Source organism: Octopus bimaculoides, chromosome 10 (genome assembly GCF_046866305.1).
Source record: "Octopus bimaculoides isolate indiv1 chromosome 10, ASM4686630v1, whole genome shotgun sequence".
Taxonomy (NCBI): domain Eukaryota; kingdom Metazoa; phylum Mollusca; class Cephalopoda; order Octopoda; family Octopodidae; genus Octopus; species Octopus bimaculoides.
Window position 1 is genome coordinate 59,191,594 of NC_142937.1, and position 10,000 is coordinate 59,201,593.

Sequence of the window (10,000 nt, forward strand, 5' to 3'; positions counted from 1 at the left end):
AGATAGAGAGAAAGAGAGAGACGGGGAGAAAAGCAGTTGCAGGAAGGGGATGCGTTGTGAGTTGAAGGTAACAAGATGATTCAAATTCGAAAGATAGTGATGATGATGATGATGATGATGATGATGATGATGATGATGATGATGATGAGTGCAGTGGTGGTGTTCGTAGTGGTAGTGGTAGTGGGTGATAGTGGCGATGTTGAAAATGGTGGTTCTGCTGGTGAATGTCAACTTAATGCTAGTGATGGTGGTGAAAAGGTTTAGTGATGCTCCGGCTTGGAGGCTGATGATGGCAACGACGCTGCTAGACAATCGTGGTGGTTTTGTTGGTGCTGGTGTCAGCATTTACTATTGGCAGTGAATATATTGGTAGTATAGGTTGCAGTGGTGGAAACGGCAACAATGGTGATGGTGGGGGATGTTGATATTGTTTTTGGTGGTAGAAGTGGTAGAGGCAAAGTGAACGTTGTTATTGATGTCATTGGTGGTGCTGTTGTTGTTGTTGTTGTTGTTGGAGTTGTTGTTATTATTGTTGTTGTTGTTGTTGTTGTTGTAGTGGTTGGTGGTGGTGGTGGCGATTTTAAAGATAGCTGTGTTCGTGGTATGTAGAGTGCAAAAAAAAAAACAATTAAAAATGTAAAAAAAAAAGATAAATAACGAAAGAGAAAAACTGAACGGAGAGTGGAATGCATGAGTGCGTGTGTATGTAAATATATATACATACATATATATATACACATAAGTATATATATATATATATATATATATATATATATATATATATATATATATATATATATATATATATACATATATATATAAATTATGGCTGTATAATTTATATATATGTATATAAGTGTATATATACACACAGAGACAGTGAGAAAATGGATATATGTATATACATATATAGACACGTATTTATATGTATATATAGATGTTTACATATATATATATATATATGTGTGAGTGTGTGTATATTTATATGTGTATATATGTATGTGTGCTTGTATATATATGTGTGCATATATTTATATGTATGCATGTATGTATGCATGCTCACACTCAGTGGGAGAGGGTGTGAGAAACAGAGAAATACGAATGGATTGACGAACGGGCAGACGGACGGACGGACGGACGGACGGACAGACAGACAGACAGGCAGACGAGGGAGTAGGGTAGGAATGAGGGAGCTAGAGAAAAGCTCTGGGTTTGGGGTTGAAGACTGGTAAGGTGTTAGTGATTCATTACTGATGAGAATACTAATAAGTCATACAACAGTTTACAGTGGCTGCAGCTGAAGACTGATGTAGTAAAATGTTATAGCACTAAAGCAGCATTAGTAAGAACAACAACAACAACAATGGCAGCAACAACTACAACAACTACTACAGTACAGTAATTGCAGACACAAATAGCAACAGCAACAGCAGCAAACAACTAATGCTACCTTAATGGTAGCACCAGTATTTATTTATTCTAACAGATCACTACATTCTTCAGCGGCGGCACAGATACTACCGCCACATCCGCTTGCCTGCAGCGCTCGTTCTTTGTGAGCTGACCCAAACCATCTCGCCACGAATTAGTAATAAAAACTACTACTACTACTACTACTACTACTACTACTACTACTACTACTACTACTACTACTGCTGCTGCTGCTGCTGCTGCTGCCGCTGCTGCTGCTGCTGCTACTACTACTACTACTACTACTACTACTACTACTACTACTAAGAATAATAATAATAATAATAATAATTACAATTATAATAATTATAATGATGATGATGTTTTTATTTGCCCCAGGACGAATAATAATAATAATAATAATAATAATAATAATAATAATAATAATAATAATAATAATAATAATGATAATAATGATAATAATAATAATAATAATAATAATAATAATAATAATAATAATAATAATAATAATAATAATGATAATAATAATAATAATAATAATAATAATAATGATAATAATGATAATAATAATAATAATAATAATAATAATAATAATAATAATGTGGAGATCGACAAGAAACAATAAATCATATTATCTCTGGCTGCCCAGTCCTGGCTAAGAAGGAATATATCCACAGACACGACAGAGCTGGGACCTATATACACTGGAAGCTATGCCAACATTATGGAATAACAACAGAAAAAAGATGGTATAAACACACGCCAGAAAAAGTCACAGAAAACGAGAAAGCAACCATACTCTGGGATATGCCAATACACACAGATAGAGAAATTAAGGCAAATAGACCAGATATAGTTGTCAAAGATCATGAAGAAAAAAAATGCTTTCTAATTGATGTATCAATACCAGCAGATGACAACGTTTCTCTAAAAGAAATGGAAAAACTTTCAAAATACAAAGACCTGGAAATAGAGATAACTCGAATGTGGAATCTAAAAACAGAAACAATTCCTATCATAGTAGGTGCCTTAGGTATAATAAAAAAATATTCAGACAAATACATAACAAAAATAGCAGGATTTACAAATATATATAACATACAGAAAATTGCACTACTGGGTACTGCACACATCCTACGCAAAACACTTTCAATACAGTAAACATAAGAGCACCACAGCAAACCACAGCACATACCCAAGGCGCACAGAGTTGCGCTCGGTAGTGAAGTGAAAGCACGTTATAAAAATAAAACTACTGAATAATAATAATAATAATAATAATAATAATAATAATAATAATAATAATAATAATAATAATAAGAATAATAATAATGATAATGATAAAAATAATAAGCTCACTGAATAGAACGTGAGAAAGTAAAACTGAATGAAGTTGGGAGACAATATGAGTAGAAGAGCTAAGATGTGTTCTCAGAAAATTTCACAAATGGACAACTCCAGGACTGGACCGGATCCTTAACTTCTGGCTGAACTGTTTGACAGAAGTACACCAACATTTTGCTGCATCCCTAACTGATGTTATCCAGAACCCAGAGCAAGTACTTGGCTGGCCAAACGAAGTAACAACATACCTTCTACCAAAAACTGAAGACACGAATGATCCAAGGGACAGCCGACCAATAACATCTATCAACACCACCTACAAGATCCTTACATTGATACTAACTGAAAGAATGAACAATTTCCTTGAACAGAACTCTATCCTTCCACAAGCTCATAGAGGTTGTAAAAGGAATTCTTATGGATGATGCAAAGACCAATTACTTTTAAATAAAATTATTGTAGAACCTGAATATGACATGGATAGACTACAGGAAAGCGCGTGATAGTGTCCCACATAATTGGCTGCTCAGGGTCCTTGAGATATATAAGATCTCTCCTGCCGTCTCCAAATTCTTAGAAGGTAGCATGACCAAACAGAATACATGTCACCTTCTACCCCATAGTAATGGGAATAGCCAATCTAACAGCATCAACATCAAATGAGGGATCTTTCAAGGTGACTCCCTCTCCCCATTACTCTTTTGCGTGGCACTGATCCCACTCTCAAACGAACTGAGTAGCACCAGGTATAGGTTTAAAGTGTATGATACTTGTTGAACGTGTAAACAACAAATACCGATTAACGAAGAGGTTAAATCAATATACTTCTCTAATATGGAGGAGTTCCACCGTAAGGTGACCAAAGAGACCTCACGTATTCAGGGCCCCTTAGCACTAATGGCTCTCAGGAAAGCACCCTCTCTTCTCCCTTACATTCAGCCTTCAGGTGCACACATCCGGCCTATAGGCGCCCATTCACGCGGGCTATTCTTGCCACATTCACCCACCTTCCAATGAACTTATTGGGTGACAGTACCTTCCTCTCCATCCTCACTTAACTCTTCAGGTGGAATCTGAAAAAGTCAATGAGGCCTTGGCCAAAGAGGATGGAACCCGTCTTCAACCCTTTCAATCGCGTCCACCACACAACCTCTTTTGCCATAGCCACTAGACAGAGAAAAATTGCCCTCCCTTTACGGAGGCGGGGATCTACACAATGGACTCGGACGATGGCCGGATCCGTCCTGCACTTGACAATAACTGTTCGACAAATCTTCACAAGTCAGCAATGCGTGGACACTGTACGAGAGCATGCAGAACGGTTTCATCAGGATAGTGATGATAATGAACAAGAATTTGCATCCTAAAAGCAATAGATTGTATGTGTCTAGAAACTGGGGAAGAAAAGGGCTCATAGAATGCAAGATCTGTGTTATCAATGAGAAAAACGGTCTTGGATGGTACGTCAAACAGCAGATTGATCCTTTGTTTGTCGCTGTTAGAAATAACTGCACAATACCTAGTGAAAGTGTGACACACAAAAGAATTTAAGTAACAAGATTGAAAGCAAATATTCAACAATTGGAAAGTGAAAGCAATGCATAGGCAATGCCTCAAATAAATCGAAGGTAAAGTCAATCCAGTACCCGGAGGTGGCAAAGGAAAAGTGATCTGAAAGGATGCACTGAGGCATTAATATACAGGGCTTAGGAACAAGCTTTGAGAATTAGTTACGCCAAATTCCAAATAGATAAGAGCATTGAATTGCCCCTTCGTTGGATGTGTGGCATCAAAAATGAAACAGTCTCACATATTGTGAGTGAATGTAGCAAACTGATTCGTAAAGGAATACAAAAAGAATCTTAATAACATGTTATTTAGAGATTGTATGAGAAGTACGGTCTTGAAAGGATATTGAAATGGTAGAAGCATAAACCAGATGGTGCTGCCGAGAATAAAGAGTTTAATATCTTGTGGGATTTTACAACCCATTGTAATTCAAAGATTGATGCTCGGGTACTAGATATTGTTGTAGCTCAAAAAATGATGAAGGAAAGCTAGTTCTAGATGATGTGGGTGATAAAGAACTAGAAAAGATTGAGAAGTATTAGTCACTAAAAGATGAGATTACACGTATGTGAGCAATAAAGAAAGTAGCTGCCATCCCAATAGTTGTAGAGGTATTTGGAGCATTAACAACCAGATTTGAAAAATTTGTTGGAGAAATTGGGATTGACATAAAAGTAGAACATGTTTAGAAATCTGCTTTACTAGAGACAGCGAGGATTTTGTGATTGATACTTAGATGTTAAGCATCGCTGAAAAGATCCTGTAAGACGTTTGACAACAGCTTGTCTGCTCTTACAGAATTAGCCAGAGCAAATGAAATGGAGAACTCTGAGAAATGAAATGTACAATAATAGTAATGAAGATGTTGATGATGATGATTTCTTTGTTGTTTAGGCTCAGGTCGCCCTTGGAGGAGTAGACCTATGATAAAAGTTTTCAGCAGTGGACCAACCCGCTTTTTCTCGTATTTTTTCGAGATTACATTACCCCGTATGTACACAGACAATAAAGTGTGATTTGATGGAGGTTTGTCAGCTATTTCTATTAAATTGTGTAACCACAAAGATGATCTTATTTGTTGTTTAATCTCAGATTAAATCTGATCGAATAGACAGAACAAAGGCATTCCAGCTTTGACCATATTGTCCACTACTAAAATATCTAATGTATCTTTATCGTTTCAAAAATTGAGGTGCTTTTTGATCGGAGGGAAATTTATTTGCTATTTCTTGCAAGTCGAGCGGTGAAAATTAGCCGTGGCCGTAATTCTGATTTCCAATTTTGGAACAAATTCAGCCATTTCGACTCCAGTATTTAACTGGTATTTATTTTATCAACCCCGAAACGGATGAAAGGCAAAGTCGACCACGACGCAATTTGAATTCAAAAAGTGAAGAGGCGCGAAATACTGCCAAGCATTTTGCTCGGTGTGGAAGGGTTCCATCAGCTCACCGCCTTCGGTCGTGGCTGTAATGTTAATGTGGGGTTAAAATGTTTCAACATTTGCATATTGAATTAAAGAAGGAAATTAATCACTTTAGTCATTGGCTTGCTCGAATCAACGAAATTAACTCCTCACCCATCGTCCGTTCTCTATTATTTTTTTATTTTCCCATTTATATTTATGCTGTTAAATGTTACATGGTTTCCATACTAAACATCAAGAAAATATGAAAGGCAAAATCTAAAAATAAATATAAATTAATACCAATCAATATATTCTACAGCAAAATGTTCTTTCCATCGAAATGATTAGGCAGGGGGTGTATAAAATAAATTAGTTCTTTGTAAATGTAAGCCAAATGTATTGTTTGTAAGAATAACTAAAAATAAACACAGCTACTCCATTATAACTACAGGAACTTCAGTAATTAAGTTCTGTAAGTAAAACATGGCTTGTTAAGATTTTACAACTATTGGTAGTGCTTCCCAAAATAACTTAAAAACCTAGCTTAGAATAATATAATACGTTGCCGGATACATATGCAACGAATTTGATCTCACTGTTAGATTGTAATAACTCACAAATTTGTAATTCCTGATGTAGTTACATATATCCATACATACATGCATACAATATTTTCTATATTGACGCAGTATAACTGTGTGGCGAGGAAGTTCGTTCTGCAACAGTTTGATTTCGGGTACGAGACCCCTGCACGGCAACTAGTCAGGGGCGTTCCACCGTAGCTTCAGACCAATTTCTTTTATGTGAGTTACTGCGCGTAAAGTAGAAACCATTCTAAAATATGGGATTCAAATCAGAGTTAGACATCGTAATTTAATGTAATGTATTGTATATGAGTATTGAGCGTGTGCTAGAGAGAAAGAGAGTGTGAATGTGTGTGCATATGTGTGTATGTATTTGCTCGAATTTCCGTGTGAATATGGAAATTATATAAAATATATTTAATAAAAAGATATTTACTCTCGTAGCAAAAATACAACCTGTAGACAAACCATTTCATTTCAGTGTTTGAATTATTTGTAAATAATGTATTGCTGGTACAAAGGACGAAATTTAATAAAATATGTAATAAAACAGCGTGGTTATGAATAAACGAGTATGGGGGAAAAAAATTCTCATACGTTGTTTTATAAGTATAGGAGATTTATGCATACTGTCAAAATATAACATGTGAGTAAAACATGAGAACTTCGAAAGCTAAAAGAGAAGAAACGGCCGATTAGATATGCCTTCTTAAAACTTATCAGTGATCGCATATTCACCTCTTCACTGCTGTTGTGAAAAAGAAAGATATCTTGTAGAATACATGAATTAGTACTGATATAATTTACATGATTTATACTTATATAAACAATGGCGGGGAACTAGCAGAATTGTTCTCACGCGGGACAGAATGCTCAGCAGCATTTCGTCCAGCATGCAAACAATTCTCGTCTTTACGTTCAGATTTGATTTCAAATTTTGTTGAAGTCGACTTTACTTTTAATTCTTTCGGATTCGATGAGATAAGTACCAGTGGAGTACTGGAATCAATGTTATCGAGTGACCTCCTTGTGCCTACGCTAGAAAGGATATGAGTGGCTGCGTGATAAGTAGCTTACTTAACAACCACATGGTTCTGGGTTCAGTCCCACTGCGTGGCACCTTTGGCAAGTGTCTTCTACTATAGCCTCGGGCCGACCAAAGCCTTGTGAGTGGATTTGGTAGACGGAAACTGAAAGAAGCTCGTCGTATATGTATATATATGTGTGTGTGTGTGTGTGTGAGTGAGTGTGTGTGTGTGTGTGTGTGTATGTTTGTGTGTCTGTGTTTGTCCCCCCAACATCACTTGACAACCGATGCTGGTGTGTTTACGTCCCCGTAACTTAGCGGTTCGGCAAAAGAGTCCGATAGAATAAGTCTTGGGGTCGATTTGCTCGACTAAAGGCGGTGCTCCAGCATGGCCACAGTCAAATGACTGAAACAAGTAAAAGAGTAAAAGAGTAAATGCGCCTGGATTCAATAACAACACACACACACACACACACACACACACACACACACATACACACACACACACATACACACACACACACACACACATATTCACTATAGAATAATAATCTTAGTATTAGAATAAAGTTTGATACGTTCAAGTCACAGCGCTGTATGTCGATTGTTAATTCAATATCAACAGAGGAAAGTGGTTTGAGTATAACATAAACAGTCTTTTAAATGTAGCTTTTTACTATCTTATACATCTAGCACCGTATCTCAGTGAACTGGGATAGATTTTTAATACTAAAATTTGTACTTCCTATTTCATTTTAGTCTACTTCCTGACCTGTATTTAGAATATCGAAGTGGTGTATATATATTAATTAAAGAGATATAAATGCATTTATTGAGAAATATGTATACGCAGACATATATGATGTGCATATATATATATGTGTGTGTTTGTCTGTGTGTTTGTTGTGTGTATTTGCATATATAAATATTTATATTTATATGTGTTGTATGTGTATGTGTATGCATGTGTGTGTGTGTGCACGTGTGTGTGCGTGTGTGTGTACATCGGTTATATATGTGTGTGCGTGTTTACGCTAGCACAGGTGTGTCTGCGCATATGTGTAACGATCACATCATAAAGTATAAATATGTGTGGTTTGCTTTATATGCACTATCAGCAGCAGCATGAGCAGCATCGGCAACAACTGCAGCAGCAGCGGTGGCGGCGGTAGTAGTAGTAGTTGTTGTAAAGTGACTGTGTAGACACGCTGTTTCTAATATAGTTTTCAATTCTTTTGCTAAACGAAAGAAATTGTGGTCACTACCATGTATGATGCACACGCACACACACACACACACACACACACACACACACACACACACACACACACACACACACACACACACATTTCTACATGAATGAGGAATCAACGTATGAACTTCTTCATAATCTTTCGTGAAGCTTGCCAGATACAAGCTGATTCTTCTAAATCATACTCTACATTCAAATATAAATAAGGAGCCGCGTACACAATGTATTCCGAGAAAATCCTTAAATAAAAGAAATGAAAGGGAAATTTGAGCGGGCCGCCACACGTTTCTTTAGATATCTCCTGGAAAAAGATTGAGCTGAATCCGCACAAGATCGTGAGAATGCATAGACCTGCATATATTACTGCTAAAGGAGGTGAGACTCAACCAAGCATTTGTACTCATTCTTGCATATACTCTAACATGATAATGATAACATATATGTGAATGCATACATGCATATACATATATAGGTGTGTGTGTGAGTGACCGTATATTTATTTATATATGTGTGTGTGTGTGTGAATGATTTTCTCTCTATGTATATTTGACGAGCATGTGAACCTAGCCCAGATGCGTTTTTTCCTAGCCCTCTTCTTTTTTTATCATGTTTCCTGTCTTCCTCAGTTTCAGGACTTTTCTTTAGTTTCTGACGAAAGACTTTGTCCGAAGCGTTATACAGTCATTCTATACTATTTTCTTATGTGAGCCTCAACCGAATAATGTTAACTCTGTACGTATCTTGGACTTTATTGGCTTTTGCATTTGCTTTGCTATATTGTGTGAGTGTATATGTGTGTATATATAAGTATGTATCCGCATGTCAGTTGGGTGGATAATGTCAAAGAGGTGTTGTGTGAGTCTCCTTGAACTTAGAATGTGCAGGCATTGTTATGTTAATGCTGGTCATAATTGTCTACGAGTTGACAGCCATCATGTGTATAAAAGAATGCTCAGGAAACCAAAACCAAAGAAGAAGTCAAATCAAGTAAACAGGGAATATGCTTACAATGTGATTTTAAGCTGTAAGGAGGAATGAATAGATAGTTCAGCTTTTCGTTCAATGTTCCTGCCACAGAGAGGGATGCGTAGCATTGGACTTTACAACTATATTACTTTATATTGACATTAATTTTAGTGTTTGAGTGTAATACAGTAACTAGCATGGTCACAGTTAAGATGACTGAAACAAATAAAAGAATCTATCTATCTATCTATCTATCTATCTATCTATCTATCTCTCTCTCTCTCTCTCTCTCTCTCTCTCTCTCTCTCTCTCTCTATATATATATATATATATATATATATATATATATATATATATATATATATATATATATATATATACATGCGTGTAAATAATATGTGACAATTATTTGGTAGCCA

The 10,000-nt window shown here is 36.2% G+C and overlaps 1 long non-coding RNA gene across 1 annotated transcript in view; it reads right to left on the bottom strand.

Moving 5' to 3' along the window:
• LOC149133746 (uncharacterized) overlaps positions 1–10,000 on the bottom strand; it is a 26,641-nt gene that overhangs the window by 15,320 nt on the left and 1,321 nt on the right. The window contains exon 2 of the long non-coding RNA XR_016243426.1: positions 6,370–6,563. This is a non-coding gene — a long non-coding RNA (uncharacterized LOC149133746). The remainder of the gene's footprint in view (positions 1–6,369; positions 6,564–10,000) is intronic.